Genomic DNA, 17384 nt, shown 5'->3' on the forward strand with positions numbered 1-17384 from the left:
TGAACCAATTTAGGTGCGCTCATAGGCAAGGTATGCCTTGTTACAAAGAAATTTTGAGGCAGCCGGAAAAGAAGACTGGAAGTGTTTCGTTAGTGAGCATAACGATGATCTTTGATGGAAGCCGTACCAGATATGCGAAGAGAAGCGGAATCACGACATTGCGTAAGTAACGTCAACAGAGAGCCTGAATGAAGTGGCAATCCACAGCTGGTGTTCTTTGTGATTGACGTATCAACGAACGTCTCAAATCTAAAATTTACCGGAATGTCATCCGTCCTCTCGCCCTCTATGGTTCTGAGTGTTCTCCAACTATAAAAGATAATGAACCGCGACTTGCGACTAGTGGCGTGACACGTTTTGATCACATCCGAAATGAGAATATCCGCGATCGATATGGAGTTGCACCGATCGTGGAAAAATGCGAGAAAGGCGTCTTCGATGGTGTGGTCACGTAATTCGCGCTAACGAGAATTCTCTTGCCAAGATTGGTCTAAACATGAAAGTCGATGGTAAGCGACCGAAAGGCCCACCAAACTAATGGTTGCTTGATACGTTGGATGGGTATTTAAAAGCCCCACGATTGCATCCAGATCAGGCATTTGATAGAACCAAATGGCGAAACCGACGAGCCGAATTCGCTTGTGAACGGGACAAAAGCTGAAAAAAAGAAGAATGTGAACAGAGAACCTATGCTGTCATGGTGTGATAGTGCTTGTGCCTTGCTGGGTGAACTGTTTCCGAGATCTATGTCTTCAGTGTTCTCTGATGATTGCGGTGAGGTTGAAGAAATGTCATGTGAGATCGAAGAGAGCTTGGCGAGGTCCATGTTTGTAAGTCACCTGGCTGGGATGGGATGACTGGCGTGATGTGCAAAGCCGTCTGGCGAGCCATCCTATTTCATATCCAATTTCTGTATAATTGTTGTCGATGGGAGGGCTGTTTCCCTGCTTTTTGGCGACTGCGACTGTTGACTGTTGGGCTGCTGAAGTCACCAGAGAAAAATAATAGTATTCCTAGGTCGTATGGGGCCATATCTCTCCTCGAGGCTATTGGCAATGTCCTAGATAGAATTATGGTCTAGCGACGAGGGGTGAATACGTCTCATCTGGCGTCGGACAGACATTATGACTTCCGTACTGGTAGGTCCACTGACGGCACCTTAAAACATGTGAAAAACTTTGTTGTCCGTTGGCATGATCACCCCATTCTTGTTCGCGCAAACAGTCGACATGAGTTTCACTGCTGCGCATCGTAAACGTTTGTTTTTTTCAAACTGGTACCGCCGTATCAACAGAAAAACCGTCGGGATTTTGCTACGCCGTCCGCCTTTAGTAAAATCGATCGGAGTAAATTGGAAATACCGGTAGAAAGTGACATACTTAGGAGTCTCAACCGCGGAACGCGCTTGTACCCGCACCTGATCGAGCCCAGGACACGTTTCAACAAATTAGTATGTATGTTGAGGCGCGTAATGAGGTGTGTGTGAGGTCTTAGCAGGAAAGCTGCTAGATACATATATGTGCAAATCTTCCTTACATGTTCTACGTACCGGTCCTCTCTGTTGTATGTGTTTGCAATGATAATGGAGGGTAGCGTTGTTGTACTTTCTCTGTATCGCACGGTTTCGGCCGACGCCATGCAGTTGTTTTTGGGTGTTCCTCCTCTTGATCTGGAAGTAGTCCGGCGTGCCACAGCCTATAGGATCAGGAGGGGCATACCTTTGCTGCAAACTGATTTAGTTAAGGGTGGATAAGGTGGAGGAGTTAGGACCGCTTGCGGTCGAAAGGTTGTTGGATGAAAATATAACATCTAAGTGGCAGCTTACCTACAGTTGATAACAACGGACATCACCATATTTTCCCCCACTACGTCTAGTTTAATGATCAGTAACTAGGATTTTGTCTTATGAATGGTTTCACTTGCATATATCTTCACTCTTTCCGGGAGCTTCGCAGCTACAACTTCCGCTTGATAATCTGCCAAATCAGCCACCACCAACTCGCTTCTACCCAAAGACTGAGCACTCCATATTATGTCATTTTCCATAAGAAAGTTCCCAATAATCCAATCCCTCCTAATTGCAAATATCGGAAGACGCCGCATTGAATTAGAAACCGAAATTTTACTTCCTCATGCTGTAGAAAAAAGCAGACTTTATTTCAACAGAACTGTGGTCATTCTATTTGAGATAATTTTTTACCCATGCACATGCTTATGGTAACCATGTAGGCAATCCTCACAGGTTCGTATTCGCTTCAAGTCACAATCTAAATGCTAAGTAATTATCCATCCCCCTTTTCCCGAGAAAAATCTTCTCAGTCAGAAACAGGACGATCGCAGGATTTCATATTGATAGTTTAGCCCCGCCAGAAAACTAACACAGTCTTGTCGAGATAATGATACTATTTCATCTTTTCCATTAACATTCAGGTTAAGTCATTATTTTCACTAGCAACACTAGAAATGCAATCTCTTCAAAAGACATCCAAGCGCTCTGACTATCTTGTCACCTCCTGTTGCCATTTTTTGCATCTCCAGTATCGAGGAAATATCTAATTGTTACTATGAGTGATGCAGTCCATTGCATGGTGCTCATTAACCCACGGCTCAAGCGCCGAAATCGTCTGCAGGACTCAGTGCTCCCTCTATATCCGGCGTAACAGCCGGTAAGCGATCAGTTTTGCATCAAAGTGCATCAATCCAATATCCAAAATTGACATGCAGCTCAACGTACATGTCCGATCTAGAATTCACGGCGAACTTAAGGGCTCTATTTGGTATTCCGTCCAAGCTCAGAGTTTGTTGTCACATATTCTGCTTGAGATCTCCAACAGCTCGTCTGTGTGCGTCACTGCCGAAATTGCCGTCACATTCAGAGATCTTCGAAAGGTGTCAGAGCCTCTCGCTTGCTAGGGGAACAACCCTGGCATGATTTTCAACAGGAAGGTAGGGTACGTGATCTGCAGAGATGAGAGTCTCATCACAGTTCTATAGCGCTCCCTCACGGATTCACCACAGAGCAGAGCTTCGTGAGGCATTCCTTTTTACTCCGCTGTAGGGCGAGCTTGAGGGTTTGTGCGAGCTTCCTTATAGGCGTGCTCTTTTTACACCTGATCGATCTTACCTATGGTTCGGTGGTAGACTGATCGAAGGCTGGGAAGTTTACCATTCCGTCAGTAGTTCGGTTTTCTACTGGGAATGTCTATCTTCTAGGCATGAACGCGTCACAGCTCAAATTGTGAAACATGTAAAACGTCAAAAGCTCCCAATCAAATGCTTCGGCTTGCCACGGGAAAAACGCTCACCTGCGTCAAGGTGTTTCAACGCTTCAATATCAATCTAATATACCAAACATATACCCCGGGTCACGCGCCGGGAACAGTGGTGTAATAATTGTTCTAGTTCCTTTTTTCAAAGTTTTCATTCATAGAGCCGATTAAACGGTTTACCACGAGAGTAATACTTGGATAAGAGGATTTATTATGGATTCGGAATCCGGTTGGTGGCATTCAATTTAAATTTGTAACTTTAAACGATATATCGTACCAGTATGTCATTCAACATATTTATACTACATTATACTTCCTGGAGAAAGTGGACCACTCCCTGTTGACTGCAATACACGGTTATATTGGGTCCAATCAAACATCCAATCAAATTGGAATACCAAGTTGTCATCTATCAACTATTCTCTTATTCAGCAAGACACGTTTTGATAGGGACTTTTAAAGTAGAAGTTGTCGGAAAATTCGGAACAGTTTAATATAAGTTAGGAGAAATAGATGTCACCGGCATGATAGATCTACTATGAAAGTCACCAAATCTGATAAATATTGTTTTATAATGTCCGCTCTCCCATTACTATATTTGATGCATTTTGTATCATTTTATATGATCACTTCCTTTTTTTTCAAATTTCAAATCCATGCCCATCAATTTTAAAATTCCCCACAACCCTAAACCCATTGCAATCGATACACAATTAAATATTTTGAAACTTTAAGATGATCGCTGACCTTTTTCTTTTTGTACAATTAAAATCGCAATGCACTGCACTTTACCATTTGAACATGCAATCGAGTGTGTTTCTAGCTAGCGGATCGATACAGACAATAGCAAAACACTTGTCATGTAACCTTGTGAGGCAACAATAAAGGCAACCTGTAGTGTTTACTATTTTACGCAGGAATCTCAATGTTCATTATTGCGTATGATCAATGGATGACCTGATAGTATGCGAGCAATCGAGTACAACGGACCACTAGGGTCTGAGTGCTCAGAAGTTTCGCCCATAGAAACGCGGGCAACCGGAGATTTCTTTTGGAATCCGCGACAAAATTTGGGCCAGTCAGAGAAGAAATTTTAACGGATGTGTAATAAGTTTTAAAACACAAATAATTTGAGATCGAAGAAAGATAGGAAAATAAAATATTAATTAAACGAAAGAAAGCCAAGTAACCACGCACCAGAAAATTTTAGGACATTTGCCTGAACGGCTACAAGCATGTACTTGCAATTTGAGATCAACAATATTTGGTGGAATATCTGTTCAAAGCAAGGCATTAGACCACCTATCGATACGATATCGGCCTGTTTTAGTTTTCCGATTTGAAGGATCTAAACAATTTGCAAATTGAGGAATGAAGACACCAAACATCAAAGATCAAATATAAGAGTTTTATAGTCGCATTAAAAAATTCAAGGATACCCCTTGCAGTCATAAGAGACAGAAGCAGCACTGCACCCATGTTGGGATTTACGTCACTGTCACCTCCGCGTAATTCCAATATGATGTGTAGGTCCCTGCAGTTGACAGCATTAAACTTAGGGTAATTATTAGACCACTCCCAAACCCTTCGATCTACTATATTATGAATAAATAGATTATAAATCATAAAACCGAGGAATTCTACTGCTAAATAAGTAGGCAACGATAGTGAGGTTGTTAACGCGTTATGGGCTTCTTATTACGTTAGCCGCAATCACACATAAAGCGTAGGTTTAGATACTTCTTGGCATTAAATACTGAACCACATGCCATCATCCAGAATTTTCCCAAATGACATATCTGAAGAGAAGTTAGAGTTCAAGGACTTTTCACTTATAGCTTAATTTCAACTTCCAATCGCGTTCATGTCGTCCATCCAGATATGGTAAATTATACCCGAATTTAGTAAATGAAGAACATTTAAAATCCACCAAAAATGTATCTGCAACGTATAAAAGCCACCAAAGATATATCAAAAATGTTCTGGAATTATTTACTACAAGAAATGAGATTTTTATTGCGAAAAGAAGCAGGTTTTCGCCGCTTAATTGCCAAGTCCATTTAACCCCGTGAAATCTGGTTGTTGATAATACAACTTCCTTTTATTGGCCACCCGCACTCCAGGTTTCATCGCTTTTAGAAGCAGCAGGAAACGTATCATGTGTCCATTTGCTAAGCATTGATCAGGCGGAACATTTGGCGGTAAATGCGTTAACTATGGGTTTTTTCGGAGTTTCACAGGGTGAGGTTGAATTTTTAATGCATAGATGGGGCCATAAACTCTCTTGGGATGCGTTCTATAGGTTATATGTTTTTCTTTAATACTGGAAGTATCCTCAAGAGTCGTTACTATCAAGGTCTTTGAAAATCTACAAAAAAGATGCTATTGGCATGTCCTGATATCTATAGAAGAAATCAGATCCTTTCCAAGAAATCGGCTATACTATATGATTCGCTAGCGGATGTTAACTAGATTTGAATAGTTCTTTGTTTCCTGGGGTATAAAAAGTGCAACCGCCTTGAAATTGATTTGTTAGCTTTACCCTAAAAAAGTCAACCGTGCATCTAGATACTTACCCTGTACCTTTTATAACCCACACCTTCACAAAGAAGATTGTTATCATAACAACTTGGAAGGATACAATTTATTATTAAATTATCACATAAAAGGAAAAAAATTCTTATGATCTAACACTTAAATAAGAGTGGCGACAACTGTCCGCATTTGAAACCGGATTTGCATTAGTTGTGCCTTTTTGGATTGGCGCTTCATTTGAAATTAATTGAAATTTTATCTTCTTCTATATATCACCCGCAGATAGCATCATGTTTTCTAAATATAATTCTATCCAAATTAACTACAAGAACATGGGATCTACGCAAATTATGGAGAAATTGATAAATCGTGATTGGGGACGGTTGTAGGTGTTTTATTACTTTTTAATTTTTTACCGTGGTGTGAAAAACTTGATTAAATATTTTTATCTTTAATGATATCTATTGTCTGCTTTCATTAATCCAATGTTATTGTTTAAAATTCCACAAAAAAATACGATGAAGAGGAAAGATTGGAAGCTGATATGACTCAAAGCAGTGTTTTTAATTTGCTGTTAAATTGATATAACTTGATTTAATATTCAAGACTTTGTTAATAATGATTAGGAAACAAGAGTGTTAATAAAATATAAAAAACTTTTGAATACTTTGAATTGAATGTGGGTAAATACGAGGTAAAGATAAATCACTTCCTCAAGTGATTTGAAACTTCATTCCTCAGAGATGATTATAGTATGTATTTATATTAAAGGACGAAAACTTCCTAGTTGCAACCCCCCAAAATTGTATAATGCAGAATTCCAATTTCCCTCACAGGGAATTGGACATATTTTGAACGGTTGGTAGTGTACCACCCTCGACGCTTTGCTAGCTTTAAGTCCAAGAGTTCTGCTTCAGTTGATAACAGCGTATCGTTCGTTAAATACTGCTGGTTCATTTTCAAGATATTTTAATTGTGGTAAGAAATAACATTTTGGCTATCTTCTTGAGAGAACAGGACAACGACCTGATATTATCCTATGCCTTATATGGGTGACACGGGTACTCAGTATTCCCCCCTCCTACCCAATGAATCGCCCCTTCTATTATTTCCAAAAGCAAGTTGTAAGCTTTTTCTCCATTCTCAATATAAGGTCGAAGTAAAGGAGGCGATAAAGCGTGAATGTCCAGAGGTAACCAATGTCCGGGAAGGTGTCACCTCTGGCTGTGGTGGAAGTCCCGAGGAATATGCGAGGAAACTCCTTAGCAGCGGGAGAATCAAAATCGGATGGATAGTATGCAGGGTGCGAACGCGGATAGTCCCCACCAAGTGCTACAAATGTCTGGACTATGTACACACGTCAGCAGCTTGCAAGGGAGCGGACAGGAGGACAGCATGCCGGAGATGTGGCCAAGTGGATCATTAAGTAAAGACCTGCGATGAAAGCGAGAGTTGCGTTCTCTGTAGGGATCGTGGTGCGTCTGGTGAGAGCGTCGCATAAACTGCGGGCTCGGGATGGTGTCCGATTTTCAGGGCGGAATTGGAGAGGGCTAGGGTGTGAACGGCATGATCCGCATTTTACAAATCATGCACCGGAGTGCGGTTTGTCTGAATCCGGTGTTTAGGAATATCATTTTTTAGCGTTTACCTGACGACGAATGACACAATGCCGTGTTTTCGGCACCGGCTTGAAGAAGCCGTTTCTAGCACGGTGGGACGAATCCTGGTAGGCGATGATTTTAATGCCAGAGGTCTTAAATGCGGCATGCCTCAGTCAGACTCCAGAGGGAAACGGATTCTAGAAATGGCGGTGAGAACCGGACTCGTAGTTTTTAACACCGCATCCACGCCAACGTTTCGGCACCCAGGCTGTGAAGGAAGCATTCCTGACATCACTTTTGCGTCGGAATCTCTGGCATCATCGGTGGACGGCTGACGAGTCCTAGAAGACTTCTCGGCAAGTGATCACTAGTACATCGCGTTCGAAGTGGTTGACGCTACTTGTCGGCGAGCCTGTGGAATGTCGCAAGGGCGAACATCGGGAAGTTCGTCAACGCTTTTGAGGCAGGCAGGGCCGCACTGGAGGGCGCCCCGGGGGGTGGTAGTGTCACAGCTGACACCATCGTAAATTCATTGATGAACCAAATAACAACGACGTGTGAGGCTTCCATACCCTGGAGGGGCCCTAGGCGCGACAAACCTTCTATGTACTAGTGGACGGCAGAAATTGCCAGCCTGCGGAGCTCCGCCGTTTGGCACAACGTTTGCACGCCAACGAGGAGGAGGCTCGAAGAAGTGGTTCTCACTATGAAAAGCAAGAAAGCGCCAGCCCCTGATGGCATCCCGGTGGAAGTTTACAAACTGGTGTTCCGCCAACGGCCAGAACTGCTGCTTGAGGCGTTCAACGCTTGCTTGAAGGAGGGCATTTTTCCTCGTCGCCTTGAAAGTGGCCAGATTTGCGTTGATCAGTAAAGGTAAGGGATACCCGGAGCTCCCGTCTGCATACCGACCGCTGTGAACGCTGACACGGCTAGTGAAGTTCATCAAGAGTAGACTCGCTGAAGCAATCCGTGCTGCCGGGGACTTATCCGTAAATTAGTTCGGCTTGAGAACAGGAAAATCTGCTGTGGATGCTGTTATGGAAGTCGTAGATGCGATTCATCGAGCCGGGGCACACAGCCGACGAATAGTGCTCAATGGATAGTGCTCCTCATAACGCTTGATATCAGAAATGCCTTCATTTCCGTAATATGGACAGATATGCTAGGTACACTAGAAAACTCATTTCACGCCCCAAGCTATCTCTTGCAGATATTGAGGGATTATCTGAAAGACCGCTCCCTGCTTGATGAGACGCTAGAGGGTTAAAGCACTTGTTGCCGAACGCACTGTTGAACAGGCGCAAAGCAGACTTGGCATATTGATGCGACGGGTAAGCGGATGGATGACTGCTCACGGTTTCAGCCTTGCGCTGGAAAAAACCGAAGTAGTCATCTTAACCAGAAGGAGAATCCCGACCCTGCGTCCCATATCGATCGGCGAGTTGAGTATAGAGTCAAAACCAGCAGTTAAATACCTTGGTTTAATACTCGACTCGAAGATGAGCTTCTTCGAGCAAATCAAAGCAGCAGCGGACAGGGCTGCAGTTGGAGTTACGGCCTTGAGTCAGCTAATGGCGAATGTCAGGGGCCCTATATCAACTAGGAAACGTCTGCTTATGGGAGCAACGCAGTCGGTTCTGCTCTATGGTGCGGTAGTATGGACTGAAGCCCTTGAAAAGGAAGTGCATCGTAAACGCCTTGTTCAAGGGCAGAGGCGAGGAGCTTTGCGAGTGGCGTCTGCTTATCGTACCATCTCCGAACCGGCTGTGATGGTGATCGCGGGAGTGGTCCCCGTTGCTTTCCTTGCCAAGGAGCGCAAAGCTATTTACCGCCTTAAGGGCGAGAACTTAGGAGCGGTGGTGGCCCGTGAAGAATGTCAACGCACCCTTATTGAGTGGTAACTTTCTTGGCAAAATGATCAAAGGGGCAGATGGACTGCCCGGCTCATCGACAATTAGACCCGTGGTTGAATCAAACGCACGGTGAGATTGATTTCTTCCTTACCCAAAGCCTAAGTGGGCATGAAAGGCGCGATCTCCTGATTGCGTGTTCTGCAATGGAGTGGCGGACGACGCTGAACACATCGTTTTCTCTTGTGAGAGGTGAGACAGCTTTCGTCAGCAGCTTTATGCAAACACAGGGGAGCTCTCTCCAGACAACATTGTCAAAGAGATACTGAAGAGCGCTGGCAGCTGGAATCGTATTGCGCATTATGTTCGAGCTCTTCTTATTGCGAAGAAGATTGAACTCGACGGGCGGAGGGACCGTACAGTAAGCAGTTCCCTGAACTGACAACTCGCTCCCTCCCCTCGAAAATTGTCAATGGTGTTAAACTTTTGTTGAACACCACACCGGTCTTCTTGCTTCTATCCGCGGCGGTGATACCCGCGCCTTCGGTACCTCTTTCGATTGTCACAGTTTACTCTGCGATTGTGGAGTTGATCGTATCTTGATCCTCCTGTCCAACTTCAACCTATATATATAGATATTGACGGTATCCTCCTTGGCCGGTGAGAAACAGGCTGAGATTCTAATTGATCTCGCCATGTTTTCTCTCCAGCCGCTCCCTGATGTTAGGGATCAAATTTTGTATCCAATGGTTCTTGTTTGAGTGGTCCCATGGTTGTTGGTATCTGCCTATGGATCTCTCCTTTTCGGCTTTCTTCGCCTGCTATAAGGGAGAAATATATTTGATGTTATATACGTTCGTCATCTCAACTGCCAAGATGTCAATGGGCACCATTCTTGACCTGAGGAGCACTGCATCACCCGAGACGGCCTGGAAGGCAAAATACACCCTTACAGCTGTTTTCTGTAAACCACACTAAGTTTTTATTTACAAACAGCCAGCAATTATGCCGCGGACCTAACCAACCAAGTCTCAGCAGCAATGATCGCTTTGTAACCACAACCAGTGCAATGCCGTTGGGGTAGCTCACTATCGTTATTTCCTCCGAAGATTAAGAACATCGTTATAGATGATGTTCCACAGTAATGAGCCCAGTATGGAACCCTAAGGTACACCCTCGGAGACAATGTACTTCTGGGTTCCATTATTGGTATTATACCAGAGGGTTCGTTCTCGCGAGTAGCTGTTCACAATGGCAACGAGATAGATGAGAACACGAATCGCCGCCAGAGGCCTCTATATACGGCCCTAATTGGCGAACTGAATGCATTTTCACTTTCAAAGTTACTACCACTCAATATTAGCTAGTACTGTCCTTTCCATGAATTGCGTTTTCGGCCAAGCCAATAGCCAATTTGACGGCGTCAGTGGTTGATCTGGCTTTGCGAAACCCATACTGTCGCTCTAAGAGACCTCCTTGGCTGTCAACAACTGCGAGAAATCCATTATAGATTACCTACCCCAGCCTATCCCCATAGAGTCTGGAAGACATATGAGTCTGTAGGAGAATGGCTCACCCGAATGTTTGTCAGTCTTAGGCAAAGATACTAACTTCTGCTGCTCCTTTCCATACTGTAGGGAATTTCTCCTCGGACATGCATACTTCGAACAACTCGGCGCTCACCTATTCTGCTGCAGATCTTCAACATCTCGTCTTTAGTTACTGACAGAATTGCCTTCACATTCAGAGATCTCCGAAAAGTGTCAGCGCCCCCCTTTTGGTGGGGGAACAACCCTCGGAATATTTTTAACAAAAGAGTAGGGTTCGTGATCTGCGGAGAAGACTACCCTCTGAATCGCTCCAACAATATTCAATGGGCGTTCCCGGATGTTTTCATCCGCCTCAATTTATTCTACCGCCTCCATAGTTCGAAGATAATTGTCTCGTGATCACTGTGGTATACTCCTCGTGACAGTGCCAGGACATAAAATCCATCAGTGCAGAGCTAACAAAATAAGGTCTACATTGGCCAGAATTATATTTGACTACGCAGAAGCCTCTAATAGAATTCGGCCCTTTGCGTTATTTTCTCTATTTGCCCATTCCAGGGCCCACAAAGCTGCGGGAAATATTGAAAAGGATTGGCACAAGAAGAGTTCATCTTTAGTTCTTTAGATGGCATTCCCAGCAACGCTTAAAGCTGGCAAAGAAGATTAGGTCGGTTGCAAACGCAAAAACCTTCAACAGGTGCCTAAAGTAAGATATAGTCCGTGCTCAGAAATTGCTACTGCTACACAAACCTAATAAGCCACCAGGAAGTCCAATTTAATATCGTCCTATCTGTCAATCTCTCGAAATTAGGTAGGCTGGTCGGAAATAACCAGCTAAAGAGGACCCTCTGGCATGAAACTAGCGATACGTCAGACAAGTATGTTGTTAAAGTAGTACCACAAAAGGAGCTACTTGATCCTCTGTTACGGAATGAAATGTTTCCAAAAATTAAGAAGTAAACGCGGTCACCAATGCTATGTTCGGCATGCGGCTCGGGATGACCTTTGCGGATGGTTTGGATTCGACACTTGTCTAATCAAAATTTCATCCGAGTATCACGGCTGAACATGTCTACTATTCACAACAGATTTATAATGAGGTCATCAGTACCAGCATACAGCCTGACGTCATCTACGTACATCAAGTGTGTCAGCTCACATTTAGCACATATCTGATTGCGAAACCATGCCCTCTAGCATCATTCAGTAGCCATGAAAGGGAGTTCAGTGCCATGCAAAACCAAAGGGGACTCAACGAATCCCCCTAGTTGATGCGTTCGGAGATATTGGCACCCTCAGATTACACTGATGATGATACACTGATGATACACTGATGATGTGGTATGCGACCCTTCCATGACTGTCGCCAAAAACTTTATTAGGTTAGGTTCAATGCGATACAGACGTAGAAGATTGATTACCCAGGTATGCGTTACGCTGTCAGTAACCTATATGCAACTACCGAGTCGATAGTAGGTTGCTCTTTGCAACTCCTTGACCCAACTCGGCAGCCCGTCTGCTCCTCGCACAGAATCTTGTTGGTCCCGAAGTGCACATTGACCCTTCGATAATAATGGACGTTATGGCGGGTGCCTTCGGTGGTAATCCACTCAGCATGCTCAGCAGGCTGGACGAGTAAATCCAACACCCCCCCCCCCCCCTTTCTTTCGCTTCCCTCAACGAAAACTGTACGGTTTAGACGCTCTGTTGAGATTCGTTAAGTTATTTGGAAAAACTACGCTTATTCCTCACGTAAGTTGCATTCTGGACACGTCTGAAGTGACTTTCGACATACCGCCATAACCGACTGCATATGAAAGAAAGTTTCTGCTTTAGTGTGTCCTGAATGTCCTGGGGATGACATAGTTTCTGTAGACCCTCTGCCTTTATTTCTCACCTATCTGCTGGCATTGCCAATGCTGATCTGAACCAGTCTACCAATGTCCTACTTAAGTGAATCCCGCCGAAGTTCCAGACGAATTTTTCATGGTGGTTCACTTCAGTCACTCAAACCAACAACGCGATAGCAAATCTTCTGACCGTGCACTCTGACAGCTGTAACTGAAACACACACAAGTGATTGTAGTTGCAAAAGTGATATATCAGCACACAGCCGAATCTCATCATTGATTTGAAGTAGAAATCTCGGAATCTAGGAATATCTGAGCAAAGGATCCATTTTCGTGAATTATATACATGCTCTTTGGAATTCGTCCCGAATATCAGCGGAAGCTTCAGCTGGATGGTGGAGAAGAGTGTTTCGGCGAGTACTGAAACGTTTTGGTATGATACCGATGATGGACCAAGTGCAATGATGTATTTAACCTTGCGGTTCCAGAGGAGCCCACGGCGGTGGGTTACCCCGACGAAGCAATCAGCGTTGTTGAGAGTATTTGAGGGCTATCAAATAGTTTGGAGTAATAATGGACGGAAAGCTCAATTTTAAGCAGCACATAGAGCATACTTGATGAAAAGCAGAGTATGGCTCTGCAAGGATTATACCGAACGTAGGAAGACCGCAGTATCCTTGCAGGCTACTCATAGCCAGGGTGGTGAGTTCTATCTTGCTGTATGCAGTGCCAGTTTGGGAAAAAGCGCTGCATGTTTTTGGCAATACGCATAATCGGAATGAGGTCTACAGAAGAGCAACCTTAAGGGTGCGTTTTGCCTTCAGGACCAAGTCAAAAGATACAATGTTTTTCATCTCGGAAATGATGCCGATTGGCAACCGAGATGATGAACATATAAAACACCAGGTTCATCTCTCCTTTATAACAGGTGAAAAAAACCGAAAGGAAGCGATCCATATGCAGATGGCGAAAGCGATGGGGCCAGTCAGAAAAGGGTCGTCGGATTTACAGGTGGATCCCTTCCATCAGGGAGTTGCTGAAGAAAGCATGGAGAGATCAATTACAATTTACCCAGTTTCGCACCGGATATGGAAGATAATATCAATACCTGTTAAGGTTTAAATTCGACACCTTATTAAATTTTGCAAATTGCGGCGGGGTCCCTGAGGACCCAGCGCCTATGTATTAGGTTCGTGGAAGCAAGGAGGAACCTGGAGGAAACTCTAGGTGGAGTGTTATCACCAGAAAATTTTGTCCGGAGAATGGTAACTTGCCAGGAGGACTGGGATGCGATCAATCCCATGATGATAGTAATCCAGGATAAACTGCGAAAAGGGGAAGAAGTGAGGAGAACACAGGTTCGAACCCCGCGGGTAGACGGAAGAAGACCTAGCCAAAGCAAGCCAACTCCGCCCAGTGTAATACCTAAAGGTAGTTCCACGGGGTAGGGGAGGAGTCAGGGGTGGTTTTAGCAGTAAAAATTCCATACTCTGACGTGCCCAGGCCAAATTCCTTTGAAGATTTCCACCTCCTTAAAAAAGAAGAGCCAAATCTGCTTTTACAAATCAATTTTCTTCCTTTCCTATGAAAAACTTACACAGTGGATGAAAGATATCCGGAATGAGTTGGCTCTCAATTATTTTTCTTTGACTACTTTCATTTAAATGTGAACATGTTGATGATAAATTAAATTACAAGGTTTATCTATTTTTACATTTGAGGTTTTTGAACTGAACAAATACAACTCCAGTCAGACCGGAAGGAATTCACTATTTCCCCCCCAAGCTGCCACACATCCGATTTTGCAACGATAACAATCACGGCGAGCATCTGAGTTGCTCATCTGCTCATCTTCACGTACCTCTCGCTATTGTTAGGCTGGAATTTATGGCTTGACACGACTCGGAAATATCTATCGCTCTGATATCGCTCCCTCAGTGATGTAATTCACCAGATAAACTTGACCTCAGGCATTTAATAACAAAACGCCTCGATGATATACAAACGGTCGTTCTTTTGTATCCACTCTCGAACAAGTTGTTAAGTTAAATTTGACGTCATATCCAAGACGCGGTACCAGTATCTGAGTATCTGTACGAGTCGTGGACAGAAAAGTTTAGAGTTGGTGGTATGACGGTGTCTTAGTTTACGCGTTTAACATCTACCAATTTTCTTGGATATGTTCGCTAATCTCCCACCATGCAGGTGTCAGTTGATCCGCGGATTTCGTGGAGTGCGGACGCGAAACGCAAAAAAGTATTTCATAATTTTTTTTTTGAAATTCGCGCCCATAACTTCCAAAAATCTCTAGGATGCTAAAGTGCAGCTAAGTGTGTGCATCTTGCAATTCATCTGAATGCATTTCGACTAGTCGAGCAGAGCACGTAGGCGACTTGCTCAACGGTTCGAGGGCTCCATGCAGTTCATCCATCTATTCTAGACCTAGTTTAATTAGTGTAATTTAATTGAAGAGTACCTAGTGCAGGTGTGAAAGTGGTTACTCTAGTTGACTTAAGCAACTATCGATCTTAGCAGCATCACTGCCAGTTCAGTTCCGCACAGATTTTGCATTTTCCAAACAAAAGAGTTATTTAGTGCAGATTGTGTTGAAATCGATTATTATACGTCGTTACTCCAAACAATTGAGTTCCTGCTTCAGTTTCAGTTGGCATTTGCACATTTGCTCACGACTTGCATAAATACACTAGCGAAAATCGCTTGCAATTCGGAAAACACACAAATCGAAAGCAAACGCAAGAAGAAAGATAAAAGATATTTTCTGTGGTGTAAATGCTTGTATCTTGTGCATTTTAATAAGGTGTTGTGTGAATGTCGTAAGCGAACTCACCTTGATATAGGATGTCTATTTTTGTGGATTAACAAATTTTGTATGTGGTTTAACATATAAAATTAGTAAAACTGATTTCATCACCGTCTCATCCAAGTGGTCGGACGTTATTGTTGCTGTGGCAGTTGTTGTTGCTAACATTGTAGCCGTTGCTCTTGCTACCAATTGAAGATTGTTACCAAGGCAAGGACGAATCGTTTTGAGCGACTTGATCTATCAAAGGTAAGACTTTATGTATTTTAATTAATAATTCATGGTAGTTGAGTATGGAGAAAATGGAGAGCGATGTACCGAGATAGTGTTATTATCGGAATCTGAATGATCTTGAATTATTCACCTTGTGATTTGGGGAGATGGAGAACTAAATTTCGAGAAAATTATCTTAAACTTTAAATTGGATTTTTCCCCCAAATAATTAGGGAAATGTTACATGCATTTCGTGCATCCTAGACTATATGCATCTGGAAGGGTCGAAAATGTACTTGCACTTTTGCTGGTAAAGTTCAATTGATTCTCTTCGAAATAAGAAAACTAGTATCTGTCATAGCAACAGATACGTTTGAAAATCAGTACCACCATTTTGGTCACCTAAATATCTGCATAAAACACAAAGAAGCGAATTTCTAATCAAGGTCGAACAAGCCAAATGCAAATTTCTTTACGACATCAGTTGATAAATACGAATTGTTGCAAAAATATGTAAATTTTCAGAAATAATGGTAGAAAAACCATAGAAATGAAATGATCTTTAATGGCATCAAAGTAATATTTTTTTTCTTACACTAAGTCAATAGCCAATCTGGCTCTTTCATAATAGATACAAAGATTTTCTGCTTGAGTAAGCGCGTCTTGTTCTAGCACCTTATAAAAAGGCAAGACAGTGAATTAATTACGCATAAAATATCTTATTATTATTCATTAACAAATGGTTACCCTTTTGTTGGTGTTACGTTGCTCAAGGTCGAATTTCAAACAGTATCTTATGATATCATTCAAAAGATGGTATTATTCATATCATGGGAAATAACTGAAATGACAAGTAACCTTATTGAATGAGAGAACTATACTGGACGGGCTTACCAGGGATGGAGCGGTCCAGGGCACTTATTGGGGAATACGAACCCATACGCACAAAGAATTGCGTAATCCTCACCAAAAAGAACCGCCGAATCATAGTGGGAATTCTCACTGGTCACTATCGGCTGAACTATCACCTGGGGAAGCTAGGACTATCTATGGACACTGCCTGCAGGTTTTGTGAGGAGTATGATAAAACCTCTATACACGTCCTGGGACAGTGTCCGGCACTTGTGCAAAGTAGGTCGAGGCATCTGGGAGAAAACTTAATACCAGATGCAAAGCTGAAAGATCTGGAAGTAGGGAACATACTAAGATTCCTGACGGTTATAGGGTTGCTGGAGACACTATGATCAATAGGTATACTATAACCAGTAAAAGGAGCACAATAGTTTTCTAAAGACGCGGTGCGACTTTCCCTTAATAGAATAATAATAATAACCTTATTGAATTCAAGGGGTTCCCTATTGAATTCAAGGGCGAAATGTATGTAAATCACGAAACTTCCACAATAAAATAAGATTCAGTGTATTTGGGGGAGGTTGAAATTTTTGGATTTTCAAGAAATTGCTTTCTTGAGTTCCGGAACTTCATGGCCATTGACCGCTTTATTTGAAGGAGCAACAACAAATTGGAATACTGAACACCCAATGCAGGCGTACCATGAATTTCTGACCCTCTGCAAGATAATGAACATGTAACCTATATAGCAACGAAATTCATGAGTGATACCATGATCATCTGGTTGTGGATAAAATCCGGCTCAATATGTTACAGTGGGCAGGTCACTTAATCCGTATGGGT

General features: G+C 43.0%; 1 protein-coding gene across 1 annotated transcript in view; it reads left to right on the plus strand.

Annotated features, from left to right (window-relative positions):
* Positions 1-14826: 14826 nt before the first annotated feature.
* Positions 14827-17384, plus strand: part of LOC119646328 — a 118463-nt gene continuing 115905 nt past the window's right edge. The window contains exon 1 of the mRNA XM_038046753.1: positions 14827-15725. The gene's annotated coding sequence lies outside the window, so the exon portion shown is untranslated. The remainder of the gene's footprint in view (positions 15726-17384) is intronic.

The sequence above is a fragment of the Hermetia illucens genome, chromosome 1 (assembly GCF_905115235.1).
Source record: "Hermetia illucens chromosome 1, iHerIll2.2.curated.20191125, whole genome shotgun sequence".
In the NCBI taxonomy this organism is placed as follows: Eukaryota; Metazoa; Arthropoda; class Insecta; order Diptera; family Stratiomyidae; genus Hermetia; species Hermetia illucens.